This window comes from Leucopleurus acutus (assembly GCF_964270905.1).
Source record: "Leucopleurus acutus genome assembly, chromosome: X".
Lineage (NCBI taxonomy): Eukaryota > Metazoa > Chordata > Mammalia > Artiodactyla > Delphinidae > Leucopleurus > Leucopleurus acutus.
Window position 1 is genome coordinate 95,226,559 of NC_139148.1, and position 15,614 is coordinate 95,242,172.

General features: G+C 41.6%; 1 protein-coding gene across 9 annotated transcripts in view; it reads right to left on the reverse strand.

Annotated features, from left to right (window-relative positions):
• The window catches only part of ACSL4 (acyl-CoA synthetase long chain family member 4), an 86,477-nt gene extending 75,152 nt beyond the window's left edge, over positions 1–11,325 (reverse strand). For 6 of the 9 annotated variants that reach the window (XM_082865044.1, XM_082865041.1, XM_082865039.1 and 3 more), the window contains exon 1: positions 11,109–11,325. The gene's annotated coding sequence lies outside the window, so the exon portion shown is untranslated. Of the gene's footprint in view, positions 1–676; positions 803–11,108 lie in introns of those variants that run through there. The other 3 variants (XM_082865045.1, XM_082865043.1, XM_082865038.1) reach the window with 2 other exon arrangements.
• Positions 11,326–15,614: the final 4,289 nt, after the last annotated feature.

Genomic DNA, 15,614 nt, shown 5'->3' on the forward strand with positions numbered 1-15,614 from the left:
AATCGAATGAGAGGAAGAGGAAGTGAATAAAGCTGATGCTAAATATACAGCACCCATGGAGGACAAGGATGTAGATAGGTAGAACAGGAAAAAATAAGAGCATGTTTCTGCTAGAAACCAGCCGTTTTTCTAACCTACCTAAAGATACGGAAGCTAAGAGGATATCGGAAGCTAGGGCATCCCTCAAATTCGAAGGGCGGATGCTTCTAGGGCCAGAGAGATCCCCTAGCTCTCAGATATAGAGAGACTCGAAGGGGACAAAATGGAGTTGAGGTCCAGGAGCGCCCTAAAGGTCGTTTGGAGGTCTGGCGAGCCCCTGATGTGCTCATTTGGAAAGAAAGGGTCATGGCAAAGCCTAGTACCCCGATCGGGAAGATGCTTTTGGCTCTCGGAGGGCGGTGAGCGGCAAGAAGAGGCAGGCCAGGGTCTCGAGGACCCGAGACCTCAGCAAAGGAGATGATACCGGGACCTCGGGAATCTTCCCGGCCCCGGAGGAGGCGGGAGGGTAGAACGCCCGAGCTCCAGAAGAAAGCGAGCGGATTCCGGTAATGGAAACGTCCCCTCAACCTCCTCCGGGCTCAGGTGTGGGACGATAGCTTGGCCGGAGCGGGGGCCCCGGCACAGCGACAGGGCACGGGTTGCCGGGGCAGGAGCCTCGCCGGCTGGGGTTACTCACCGGAGGCGCTGCCTGCGGCGTCTCCGCAGCCGGTCGACACTCGAGAGGCTGGTGGAAAGGAGCCGCGTGCCCGCTAGCGCTGGGGCAAGGAGGGGCGCGCCACGGAGGCCGGAGAAAAAGCCGCAGCGGCGCGCGCACACACGGAGGGCCGGCGGAGGAGGAGGCGGGGCGAGGCGCAGCGTGGCGCGGGCCCGGAAAAGACGCGCCCGGAGGGGCGGGCGGAGCGGGGGCGCGCGGTGGTGTGGCACAGCCGGCCGAATCGCCGGCGAAGGCGCGCTCGGCCCACCCACGCTCCCGCCTCCGCTCACCTCGACGTCAGCCGAAAAGGAGGGCCCGAGCAGGCTGCTAGCGGCGGGGTGGGGGGGGGGGGGGGGTTCGGTGTGCTCCGGCGGAGCTGAGCCGGCTAACGGCGCCCCGCGGGCTCACCGCAGGGTCCAGCTCCAGTCCCCGGGGCCGAGTGATTGAGCGTGTTTTCGGGAGGTCCGGGCGCCTGATTTCAGCGAGGTGCAGAACGGACCCACTCCCGCACCTGCGCTCGCTTCCCAGGACTCCACCCCAGAATGAAAGTTCCCCTCGGGTCGTCCTCCAGCTGCCCTTTCAAGATATTCATCTTCGGACTTCACTGCTCTTCCTATAGAGAGAGATCTTAACGTTCTTTGCCTAAGACATCCTGCTTCTCCCAGCCCCAGCTAACGCCTCTCTTCCCTTTATCTCGCCTCTCACTACGTTAAGACCCCATCCAGCCATCCCCACTTATGAAATATTACAGGAATGCAGGGTTTTCACTTAATGCCTTGCATTTCCACGATGGTGTAATGGCAAAAGAGCTCATAACTGATAAGGAAACGTCACCGCAGCACTATGACATCTTACTGGCCCCGATTGTTGTTTCTGAGCCAGTCCTACAAATACTGTTCCTAAGAGATTCAAGAAATTGTTGGTAAAAATAAAATGCTGGCGAACTGTCTCGGGGTTTCAAAAGAGACAGACCATAATTGCAAATGAGCCACGACAAACTGCCAAGAATATATCACCAAAAGAAAGAAAATGCCAGTATGCTTCCAGTTGTCTGATGCATAATGGAGGACTAGCTTCCTCTTCTTGCTAGGAACGGACATGTCATTTCACTCGCTGTTTTGTATTTTCCCATAGAATTACTGGAGGTAACAACGTGTGTGTTTGTGTGTGTGTGTGACCACCTCAGGTTACAGGCTGGAGTTGTTCTTAGACTTTAGTATGCATCTGAATCATCTGGGGTGATTGTTAAAATATGGATACCTGGATCTGAGCAGGGCTGAGAAATATGAATCTTTAATAAGCATCTCAGGTGACACTGTACGTGGTTGGAGGCCCACAGTTGGAGAGCATAGAGCTACAGCCTTTGTATGTTACTTCTTTGAAGTGGGATTACTCATCCAATTTCCAACAGGCCCACCCACTTATATATAATATGCCTATGAATTTTGCTATGGCAGTCATATAACTTCCTTTTTCGAGATTGACCTAGAAAGTTCAGGACTTCAACCAACAAGTTTGTCATGTTTATTTACAAGATCTTGTTGTAATACCAGAAATAACTAATCATTTCTCAGCTATATAATTCACTGGGTACCTACAGTGACAGAGCACTGTCATGTACAATAGGGTTAACACAAACGAAATCAAAGAAATGATCATCCCTGCCCTCAATAAACTTAAGTGTCTAGTGGTGGAATTAAAACACAGACACAGGGCTTCCCTGGTGGCGCAGTGGTTGACAGTCCGCCTGCCGATGCAGGGGACGCGGGTTCGTGCCCCGGTCCGGGAAGATCCCACATGCCGTGGAGCGGCTGGGCCCGTGAGCCACGGCCGCTGAACCTGCGCGTCCGGAGCCTGTGCTCCGCAACGGGAGAGGCCACAACAGTGAGAGGCCCGCGTACCGCAAAAAAAAAAAACAAAAACCACAGACACAGAACAGACCCAGTGTAGCAAAATCAGACCAAAATGAAAAAGAACACATAATGAAAGAGTACTCTTGTCAATTTCCTTTACTAGCAGTCACTGAGCTCAGACCTTTTCAATTAGGTAACTTCCTATGAACACTGAGTCAGTCCTAGGTTACTGAAGTTCTTCCAGCTTTACAAGGTATAAAGGGAAGAGCCTGAAGCTATCAGTTTTTGTTTGTATGTATGCATATGTCTACATCTATACCTATGTATAAGGATGTCTGTAAATATAGATATAGAGGTACTTATCAGACAAGAAACTAGTTGAATTTTCAAGATCGTTATCACTTACACTATTCATTAATGCTGACAGTTCTGGCTACCTTTATCACCTACTGTACCCCACCTTTTCCTCTCCACTTAACCACACCCCGGGTGAAGAGGATAAAAGAGCTACATCTACAAAAAGGAAACCAAGTGTATCCACACTATTTCTAGCTGCTCTTTTTTCACTTTTTCAGGGTCAAAATAAGCCTTGCTTAATTTCTTGTCCTCAGAAACCCTCCAGAACAACTACCCAGGAACAAAACATTCCCCCAGCCAACTGTCTGACATTTTAGAGAGAACATTTGCACCATTGTTTACTAGTTTGGAAGACAGGGGATTATTATCCCATTTACAAATAGAGAAACAGATGCAGGTTAAATGACTTGCCTAGTCATACAACTAACTAGTAGCAGAGCCCGGATTTCCTACCACAGTTCCCAAGACTCCTAGGCCAGGGTGCCTACCACTACATCAGGCTTCCTGGGTAATAAGTTTTTCCCAGAACTATTAGTCCAATTAGAAACAGAAGAGATAAACATGTGAAAATGGAGAAGAGTTAGGAAAACGTACAGTGCAATTGACAGATTCAAAATACAACAGAAAAGCCACCGAAGGCATGGAAATTAAACTGAAGGCAAACAGAATTTACCAAGACAGCTCTGTTAGCGGGTACTGATATATAGGCCTTGCCCATTTTATTCTCCTGTAACAAGAAGCTGAAACAGATAGCCAGGCTGCTCTTGGCATTAGTTATTTATGGAAGGGCAGAAAACAACTGTTCTTCATTGACTGTGTAACAAGCCTTTGCATGTTAAACATACTTCACATGTTTGTAAAATAATAATTTCCTTTTTGGTCCCACTACAAGCAGCAGGACTTTATAATAATATTTGCATAGACAAATGATGTTATGCTTTGTCATTCATGAGACCTTTTTTTTTCTCAGACCCAATAACCAAGCCAAATATTGTCTTCAATGGCATGTCTGAAACAACTGGTGAAATCAGAAACCTAGGCAGAAGATGCTCTCACTGTGAACATAAATAATAACCTAGGCTACTCCTTTCAAAAATGGCCAAAGACACTGCAGCTAGATTTAATGTTATTTTTTGAGAAATGACTTTTTTATCTGTTCAAACAACGATTTCTTGTCATTCCAGTACATTTCACTGGCTTTTAAATTAATTGAAAAGCCAAAACAAATAGAAAGACACTGAACGCATCTGGATGGGAAAACACAGTATAGTAAAAACTCGGTTCTTCCCAAATTCATCTGTAAAGTCCAAATCAAAATCCCAGCAGGGTTTTAATGAAACTTGAATTGACTGTCTCTCATTAACTCGTTCTTTCTCTTTTGAAAAACGAATTCCTATCCCCTCTAAATAAAATCCTCCACAATATCCTTGCAAACTGCTTTAGCAACCTTCCCAAAAAGAAAAATAAATATTCATATTATCCATAAGGCCAGAGGCAAATTAATGGGCGGTGGTAGTCATCAAATCTGCAAAAAGTTACCTTTTTCTATATTTTGCCCATTTTCTGTAGTGATTCTAGCCCAGTAATGTTAGGGGAAAAGGTCATCGATATCATAACTCACCTTAAATCTCAATTTTCCTTTCCTTTTCACATACAGGAAGATTTGATTTCATCACCCATTCTTAAAAGACAAGCCAAATTTTAAAATTTTAAAATTTGTAAATGTCCCTTATTCAGAATCATTGGCTACTAGAGTCAGGAGGCCACAGAGAGTCAGAGTAGCAGGAGGAAAACTATTTGGGCTTTGGACTTGGACCACCCTAGACCAAGTTATATAACCTCTTCTGAGCCTCAGCCTCCTCATATGCGAGTTGAGGATAATAATGGTACCTCATTCATAAGGCTTTTCTGAGGGAGGGTTCAATGAAATCATGCTCTTAAGATGCCTGGCTTATGGCAAGCATGTAGAAAATGGTGGCTATTAATTACTAACTTTGACCTCCTCATTTTACAGATGAGAAAAAAGGAAACTAGAACCAAAACTCGTATCCTTCCATTACACCACACCTATCTTTCTCCAGATTCTCCTATTTATTTAGTGACTTCTTTAAAGCCAAGGGCTAAATCCCTTTCGAAGTGGTCCACAACCACCACCTTCACTTTCATTCACTAAATCACTCTCTGACCTCCAAGCCAACCCCCATTCTTTTCAATCCTCTAAATGTACCCTTTCTAATGCCTTCTGTGAAATCCACAAGCCCCATCATTACACCTAGGTATTCACTCTGCTTAAACCTTCAAACATTCATTCAAAGCAATCCTTTTTCAAACTAAAATACTGTAAGAAATATGTCTCCTTCACTTGGACCATATATGGCAACTGGTACAGGCCAAGTTATTGTTATTCAAATGGAAAATCTTTAGCAAGTGATTGGATAATGATGGCCACCAGTTATTGAATACTTAGTATGTGCCGGGCACTGCCCCAAACACATTACATGTATTATTTCATTTTACCCTCGCAATGAGTCTATGAGGTGGATACTATTATTATTCCAGAGGAAATGTACATATGACTGAATAAGTAATGTTTCACATGTCCATCTCATTATCACATAAACCCATCTAAGAGAGAAGCAAAGTCTCATTTTGGAACATCCTACTTCTATATTAGACCCAGGGAAAACCCTTCCTATAAAAAGACATTTAAAGCAAATACCTTGAAGGCGAATTCATAGATTTTGAGGGTCACTTTTGGCTATGATATGTATCTAATCCATCCACACTGGCAACTTTCAGAATCGGTGGCTAACCTCAACTTTCTGCAAGCTCATTTCAATGGTATTTATGAAAGAGTTCAACAAATCTGATTTTATTGCCCCTGGGCAAAATTTAAGTATGGCAGTCTAGATCAGTTTATGAATCAGCTCCTGCCTGAGACTACGCTCGCTCTTTATTGAGCCATGGTGCAGATTAGGTCCTATATGAAGGTGGACAAACTCTTAGTAGCTGTACACCACTGTACATGGAATAATACATTTCTCAAAGGCTATTTACAAAGCAAATTTTCACACAGCAAGCCCCACTTTCCACTGATGGTCTCTCACTGTTGTGGCCTCTCCCGTCGCAGAGCACAGGCTCCGGACCCGCAGGCTCAGCAGCCATGGCTCACGGGCCCAGCTGCTCCGCGGCATGTGGAATCTTCCTGGACCAGGGCATGAACCCGTGTCCCCTGCATCGGCAAGCGGACTCTCAACCACTGCGCCACCAGGGAAGCCCTGACTGTCTCTTTATTTTATATATATATATATATATATATATATATATATATATATATATATATATATATATATATATAATTACAAATGAAGTGCATGTTTACTTCTTTTGTTCAAATAGAAGTATATGAAGTAAAAGAATCTCTGATACCTCTCCACAGACATAACTGTAAACAATCTGGTATATATCATTCTAAATGTTTGCTGTGCATGTATACAGTCACATATACTTATTTTTTCAAAATGAGATTATGCATATTGCTCTACAAATTGCTCTTATGCACTTAATAATATATCACAAACATTATTCCATGTCATTATGTTTGTATGTAGATAGGTATCTAAAGAATTTTACCTCCTCCTTTTTTCACTGTTACGCAGTATTCCATAGTATGCGTATACCATAATGTATTAGTCATATCCCTATTCGTGTACATTCAGGATTTTTCCCAGCATTTTGCAGAAGCTGCTTCTTTTTGGGAAATAAACAAGCTGAACTAGGGCTAAGAGAAAGACTAAATACAGAAACACAAGGAAAGCACTGATGCAAAGTACACCTGTAAATTAACAAAAAATAGCCAAGAAGTAATAAATATATGAAAAACAGGTCTTAAGTTAGTGCAGAACAGACCACTTTTCTGATAAAGTTCTGTGATCATAAAGTTTGATAGAGCCTTTATCTTATCTAGTACAGTTTTTATTTTTGACATCTTTATTGGAGTGTAATTGCTTTACAATGTTGTATTAGTTTCTGCTGTATAACAAAGTGAATCAGCTATATGTATACATATATCTCGATATCCACTCCCTCTTGCATCTCCCTCCCACCCTCCCTATCCCACCCCTCTAGGTGGCCACAAAGCACTGAGCTGATCTCCCTGTGCTATGCAGCTGCTTCCTACTAGCTATCTATTTTACATTTGGTAGTGTATATATGTCAATGCTATTCTTTCACTTTGTCCCAGCTTACCCTTCCCCCTCCCCGTGTCCTCAAGTCCATTCCCTACATCTGCATCTTTATTCCTGTCCTGCCCCTAGGTTCATGAGAACCTTTTTTTTTTTTTTAGATTCCATATATATATGTGTTAGCATACGGTATTTTTCTCTTTCTGACTTACTTCACTCTGTATGACAGATTCTAGGTCCAACCACCTCACTACAAATAACTCAATTTCTTTCCTTTTTATGGCTGAGTAATAGTCCATTGTATATATGTGCCACATCTTCTTTATCCAGTCATCTGTTGATGGACACTTAGGTTGCTTCCATGTCCTGGCTATTGTAAATAGTGCTGCAATGAACACTGTAGTACATGTCTCCTTTTGAATTATGGATTTCTATGGTATATGCCCAGTAGTGGGATTGCTGGGTCATATAGTAGTTCTATTTGTAGTTTTTTAAGGAAATTCCATACTGTTCTCCATAGTTGCTGTATCAATTTACATTCCCACTAACAGTGCAAGAGGGTTCCCTTTTCTCCACACCCTCTCCAGCATTTATTGTTTGTAGATTTTTTGATGATGGCCATTCTGACTGGTGTGAGGTGATACCTCATTGTAGTTTTGATTTGCGTTTCTCTAATGATTAGTGATGTTGAGCATCTTTTCATGTGTTTGTTGACAATCTGTATATTTTCTTTGGGGAAATGTCTGTTTAGGTCTTCTGCCCACTTTTGGATTGGGTTGTTCGTTTTTTTGTTATTGAGCTGCGTTAGCTGCTTGTATATTTTGGAGATTAATCTTTTGTCAGTTGTTTCATTTGCAAATATTTTCTCCCATTCTGAGGGTTGTCTTTTTGTCTTGTTTATGGTTTCCTTTGCTATGCAAAAGATTTAAGTTTCATTAGATCTCAGTTGTTTATTTTTGTTTTCATTTCCATTTCTTGAGGAGGTGGGTCAAAAAGGATCTTGCTGTGATTTATGCCATAGAGGATTCTGGCTATATTTTCCTCTAAGAGTTTTATAGTGTCTGGCCTTACATTTAAGTCTTTAATCCGTTTTGAGTTTGTTTTTGTGTATGGTGTTAGGAAGTGTTCTAATTTCATTCTTTTACATGTAGCTCTCCAGTTTTACCAGCACCACTTATTGAAGAGGCGGTCTTTTCTCCATTGTATATCCTTCCCTCCTTTATCAAAGATAAGGTGACCATATGTGCATGGGTTTATCTCTGGGCATTCTATCCTGTTCCATTGAACTATATTTCTGTTTTTGTGCTGGTACCATACTGTCTTGATTACTGTAGCTTTGTAGTATAGTCTGAAGTCAGGAAGCCTGATTCCTCCAGCTCCGTTTTTCTTTCTCAAGATTGCTTTGGCTATTCAGAGTCTTTTGTGTTTCCATACAAATTTTAAAATGGTTTGTTCTACTTCTGTGAAAAATGCCCTTGGCACCTTGATAGGAATTGCATTGAATCTGTAGATTGCTTTGGGTAGTATAGTCATTTTCACAATGTTGATTCTTCCAATCCAAGAACATGGTATATATCTCCATCTGTTTGTGTCATCTTTGATTTCTTTCATCAGTGTCTTATAGTTTTCTGCATACAGGTCTTTTGTCTCCTTAGGGAGGTTTATTCCTAGGTGTTTTATTCTTTTTGTTGCAATGGTAAATAGGCTAGTTTCCTTAATTTCTCTTTAAGATTTTTCATTGTTAGTGTATAGGAATGCAAGAGATTTCTGTGCATTAATTTTGAATCCTGCTACTTTACCAAATTCATTGATTAGCTCTAGTAGTTTTCTGGTAGCATCCTAATATGAGGAAACCTCTAAAATTGGAAATAAATACTAATGCAAAGACCACGTCAGCTTCTCTCATCTGAGATGACCAGCTTCACCCTTTCCATTGGCTTTGTATATTAATCCCAAGATTATGAACATGCTTTACCTACATGTAACATAACCCTTCCCAGATAGATCGTAAGCTCTTGACTCTTCATCAGGGACTAGAGTTGTCAGTTTTACTCCCCTGGCAATGGCAATGAAATGACCCAGAGCTCCCCAGGTCTTGTGCCACAAGGCCTGGAAGGAAGCTGTATGGGTGGCAGGGCAGAATCACCTTATCATTTAGTATAACGTTTTTCACAAGTGAAGGGAGGGGATCGTTTCAAAACCCAGTATCTTCCTGCAAAAAATAAAATCCATCCTCAGATTAAGTGAAAGTCAAGGTATCTTCATTTGAGGTCACAGAAGTTATGGAATTTAAGACTGGTAAAGTTCAGGAGGTGAGAAATGTTTTAGGCACTGACTAGGAAATAGTGTTATGTCCTGTCTGAGCCAGTTGCATTATGTTTGATAAACAAATATCTACGACACACATTGCAAAACTTAGATTAAGAAACCTCAGGGCAGAGGACAGATCATCACATGTAGAAAATACCGAGGCACTTAGCCAGTACACAAAGAGGAGCGTGGCTTCAGAACTTGAAAGCCTGTGTCCCTAGGCCTTATTTTTTTCTCCTTTTTAACTTATTCTGTTGATACATGTTTGAACTGAGGCAACAGTTTTAATTTTTATATATGCAAACATAGAAATAGTATGCATTGCCTCTGAAATTTAACATAACACATGAACTTCTCAAATAGAATTTTAGAGCTGTAATGGACTTTAAGGATAATCTAGAGTCCAATCATTCATTTATTTACAAATGAGGAAACTGGGGCTTCAAGAGGTTAAGTAATTTATCCAAGTTTACAGAACTAGTTATTTCAGAACTGGGGACCGGAACACAGATCTCCTGACTGGGCTCAAAGCTCAACCTATTTTGCTACATTGCCGACCTCATGTCAATTTGCCAGACGTTTGATAATCTAATCATAAGCAAAATTACCATAACCACATTTATTAAAGTGCCCTGTATTGCTCAGATTAAAAGAACAATCAGGAATATCATTTAAAAAAAACAGGAAAATATGGTTTGTTCTATTTATGTGGAATGTGTCTGAGAAAGCAAGTGGAAATTTTGAGGGGAAAGATGATTTCTTCTCCATTACCTAATTTGTTAAAGAAAAAAAGTAAACTCTTCCAATGCATTTGTCAATTATCTGCATGTGGTCAATCTACTCTACAAAGGTCCACTCCTTTGTAGAGGAGGTTGCAACCTCCTCTTTACCCAATGGATACGTGGAGTTGGTGGTCAACTTGCCCCATCTATATGCCTTCCATATTTCCTGTCTGCCACTTTTATGACATTCCTGCTATGATACAGTTAAATATAACTGTATCAGCAAATATTCAAGGCCAGTAAGACCTGATATCAGAAAGGAACTTTGCAGTGTTATGGAAAATGTGATATTCTCAGGAGTTGAGGCCAGGAAGACATTTGGGGTATCTGCCAAATATAATTTTATAACACTAGCTCTTTCATTCCTGTTTGCTTCTGATCTTTCTATCTTCTGCACAGTATAAAAGAAACTGTAAAAGTTCAGAAGTATTCTAAAGTCAGAAATAATCTGAAGATGGTGGAGTAGGACATGCACTCACTCCCTCTTGTGAGAGCACCAGAATCACATATAACTGCTGAACAATCATCGACAGAAAGACACTGGAACCCACCAAAAAAGATACCCCACATCCAGAGACAGAGGAGAAGCCACAATGAGATGGTAGGAGGGGTGCAATCACAATAAAATCAAGTCCCATAACCCCTGGGTGGGTGACTCACGAACTGGAGAACAATTATACCACAGAAGTCCACCTACTGGAGTGAAGGTTCTGAGTCCCACATCAGGCTTCCCCCCTGGGGATCCAGCAATGGGAGGAGGAATTCCCAAAGAATCGGACTTAGAAGGCCAGTGGGATTTGATTGCAAGACTTCAATAGGTCTGGGGGAAACAGAGACTCCACTCTTGGAAGGCCCACACAAAGTAATGTGTGCATTAGGACGCAAGGGGAAGGAGCAGTGACCCCATAGGAGACTGAACCAGACCTACCTGCTAGTGTTGAAGGGTCTCCTGCAGAGGCAAGGGATGGCTGTGGCCCACCACGGGGACAAGGACATTGGCAGCAGAAGTTCTGGGAAGTACTCCTTGGTGTTAGCCCTCCCGGAGTCCACCATTAGCCCTACCAAAGAGCCTGTAAGCTCCAGTGCTGGGTCGCCTCAGGCCAAACAAGCAAGTGGGAGGGAACTCTGCCCCAGCCATCAGCAGACAAGTGGGTCAAAGTTTTACTGAGCTCTGCCCACCAGAGCAACACCCAGCTCTACCCACCACCGATCCCTCCCATCAGGAAGCTTGCACAAGCCTCTCAGATAGCCTCATCCACAAGAGGGCCAACAGCAGAAGCAAGAAGAACTACAGTCCTGCAGCCTGAGGAACAAAAACCACATTCACAGAAAGATAGACAAAATGAAAAGGCAGAGGACTATGTACCAGATGAAAGAACAAGATAAGACCCCAGGAAAACAGCTAAGTGAAGTGGAGATAGGCAAGCTTCCAGAAAAAGAATTCGGAATAATGATAGTGAAGATGATCCAGGACCTCGGAAAAAGAATGGAGGCAAAGATCGAGAAGATGCAAGAAATGTTTAACAAAGACTTAGAAGAATTAAAGAACAAACACAGATGAACAATACAATAACTGAAATGAAAAAATACACTAGAAGGAATCAATAGCAGAATAACTGAGGCAGAAGAACAGACAAGTGACCTGGAAAAGAGAACAGTGGAATTCACTGCTGTGGAACAGAATAAAGAAAAAAGAATGAAACAAAATGAAGACAGCCTAAGGGCCGTTTACGACAACATTAAACACACCAACATTCACGTTATAGAGGTCCCAGAAGGAGAAGAGACAGAGAAAGGACCAGAGAAAATATTTGAAGAGATTATAGTCAAAAATTTCACTAACATGGGAAAGGAAATAGTCACCCAAGTCCAGGAAGCACAGGGAGTCCCAGGCAGGATAAACCCAAGGAGAAACACACCGAGACATATAGTAATCAAATTGACAAAAGTTAAAGACAAAGAAAAATTATTAAAATCAACAAGGGAAAAATGACAAATAACATACAATGGAACTTCCATAAGGTCAGTAGCTGATTTCTCAGCAGAAACTCTACAAGTCAGAAGGGAGTGTCATGATATACTTAAAGTGATGAAAGGGAAGAACCTACAACCAAGATTACTCTACCCAGCAAGGATCTCATTTAGATTCGACAGAGAAATCAAAAGCTTTACAGACAAGCAAAAGCTAAGAGAATTCAGCACCACCAAACCAGCTCTACAACAAATGTTAAAGGAACTTCTCTAAGTGGTAAACATAAGAGAAGAAGAGGACCTACAAAAACAAACCCCAAACAATTAAGAAAATAGTAATAGGAACATACATATTGATAAATACCTTAAATGTGAATGGATTAAATGTTCCAACCAAAAGACATAGGCTTGGGTTTCCCTGGTGGCGCAGTGGTTGAGAGTCCGCCTGCCGATGCAGGGGACATGGGTTCATGCCCCAGTCCGGGAAGATCCCACATGCCGCCGAGCGGCTGGGCCCGTGAGCCATGGCCGCTGAGCGTGCGTGTCCAGAGCCTGTGCTCCGCAACGGGAGAGGCCACAACAGTGAGAGTCCTGCGTAACGCAAAAAAAAAAAAAAAAAAAAAAAAAAAAGACATAGGCTTGCTGAATGGCTACAAAAATAAGACCCATATATATGCTGCCTACAAGAGACCCACTTCAGACCTTGGGACACATACAGACTGAAAGTGAAGGATGGAAAAAGATTCCATGCAAATGGAAATCAAAAGAAAGCTGGAGTCGTAATACTCATTTCAGATAAAATAGACTTTAAAATAAAGAATGTTACAAGAGACAAGGAAGGACACTACATAATGATCAAGGATTCAATCCAAGAAGATATAACAATTATAAATATATATGCACCCAACATAGGAGCACCTCAATACATAAGTCAAACGCCAACAGCTATAAAAGAGGAAATTGACAGTAACACAATAATAGTGGAGAACTTTAACACCTCATTTACACCAATGGACAGATCATCCAGACAGAAAATTAATAAGGAAACACAAGCTTTAAATGACACAATAGACCAGATAGATTTAATTGATATTTATAGGACATTCCATCTGAAAACAGAAGATTATACTTTCTTCACAAGTGCGCATGGAACATCCTCCAGGATAGATCACATCTTGGGTCACAAATCAAGCCTCGGTAAATTTAAGAAAGTTGAAATGATATCAAGCAACTTTTCTGACCACAACGCTATGAGATTTGAAATAAATTACAGAGAAAAAATATAAAAAACACAAACACATGGAGGCTAAACAATACGCTACTAAATAACCAAGAGATCACTGAAGAAATCAAAGAGGAAACCAAAAAATACCAAGAGACAAATGACAACAAAAACACAATGATCCAAAACCTATGGGATGCAGCAAAAGCAGTTTTTTTAAAAAAAATAAATTTATTTATTTTGGGCTGTGTTAGGTCTTCGTTGCTGCACGCGGGCTTTCTCTAGTTATGGGGAACGGGGGCTGCTCTTCATTGCGGTGTGCGGGCTTCTCATTGCGGTGGCTTCTCTTGTTGCGGAACATGGGCTCAGTAGTTGTGGCACGCAGGCTCAGTAGCTCCACGGCATGTGGGATCTTCCCAGACCAGGGCTTGAACCCGTGTCCCCTGCATTGGCAGGTGGATTCTTAACCACTGCACCACCAGGGAAGTCTGCAAAAGCAGTTTAAAGAGGGAAGTTTATAGCAATCAATCCTACCTCAAGAAACAAGAAAAATCTCAAATAAACAATCTAATGTTACACCTAAAGGAACTAGAGAAAGAAGAACAAACAAAACCCAAAGTTAGCAGAAGGAAAGAAATCATAAAGATCAGAGCAGAAATAAATGAAATAGAAACAAAGAAAACAATAGCAAGGAGGAATAAAACTAAAAGCTGCTTCTTTGAGAAGATAAACAAAACTGATAAACCTTTAGCCAGATGCATCAGGAAAAAGAGAGAGAGAATTCAAATCCATAAAATTAGAAATGAAAAAGGAGAAGTCACAATGGACACCACAGAAATACAAAGCATCATAAGAGACGACTACAAGCAACTCTATGCCAATAAAGTGGACAACCTGGAAGAAATGGACAAAATCTTAGAAAGGTATAACCTTCCAAGACTGAACCAGGAAGAAATAGAAAATATGAACAGACCAATCACAAGTAATGAGATTGAAACTGTGTTTAAAAATCTTCCAACAAACAAAAGTCCAGGACCAGATGGCTTCACAGGTGAACTACATCAAACATTTAGAGAAGAGCTAACAGCTATCCTTCTCAAACTCTTCCGAAAAACTGCAGAGGGAGAAACACTGCCAAACTCATTCTATGAGGTCACCATCACCCTGATACCAAAACCAAAGATACTACAAAAAAAGAAAATTACAGACCAATATCACTGATGAATATAGATGCAAAAATCCTCAACAAAATACTAGCAAACCGAATCCAACAGCACATTAAAAGGATCATACACCATAATCAAGTGGGATTTAACCCAGTGATGCAAGGATTCTTCAACATATGCAAATCAATCAATGTGATACACCATATCAACAAACTGAAGAAAAAAAACCATATGATCATCTCAATAGATGTAGAAAAAGCTTTTGACAAAATTGAACACCCATTTATGATAAAAACTCTCCAGAAAGTGGGCATAGAGGGAACCTACCTCAAAATAATAAAGGCCACATACGACAGACTCACAGCCAATATCATTCTCAATGGTGAAAAACTGAAAGCATTTCTCTAAGATCAGGAACAAGACAAGGATGTTCACTCTCACTACAATTATTCAACATAGTTTTGGAAGTCCTAGCCACAGCAATCAGGGAAGAAAAAGAAATAAAAGGAATCGAAATTGGAAAAGAAGAAGTAAAACTTTTCACTGTTGGGCTTCCCTGGTGGTGCAGTGGTTGGGAGTCCGTCTGCCAATTCAGGGGACGCGGGTTCATGCCCTGGTCCGGGAGGATCCCACGTGCCGTGAAGCAGCTGGGCCCGTGAGCCATGGCCACTGGGCCTGCGCGTCCGGAGCCTGTGCTCCGCAACGGCAGAGGCCACGGCAGTGAGAGGCCTGCGTACTGCAAAACAAAACAAAAAAAAAAACTGTCACTGTTTGCAGAGGATATGATATTATGCATAGATAACCCTAAAGATGCCACCAGAAAACACCTAGAGCTAATTGATGAATTTGGTAAAGTAGCAGGATACAAAATTAATGCACAGAAATCTCTTGTATTCCTAAACACTAACGATGAAAGATCAGAAAGAGAGCTTAAGGAGACAATCCCATTCACCATTGCAACAAAAGAATAAAATACCTAGGAATAACCTACCTAAGGAGGTAAAAGACCTCTACTCAGTAATCTATAAGACACTGATGAAAGAGATCGAAGATGACACAAACAGATGGAGATATA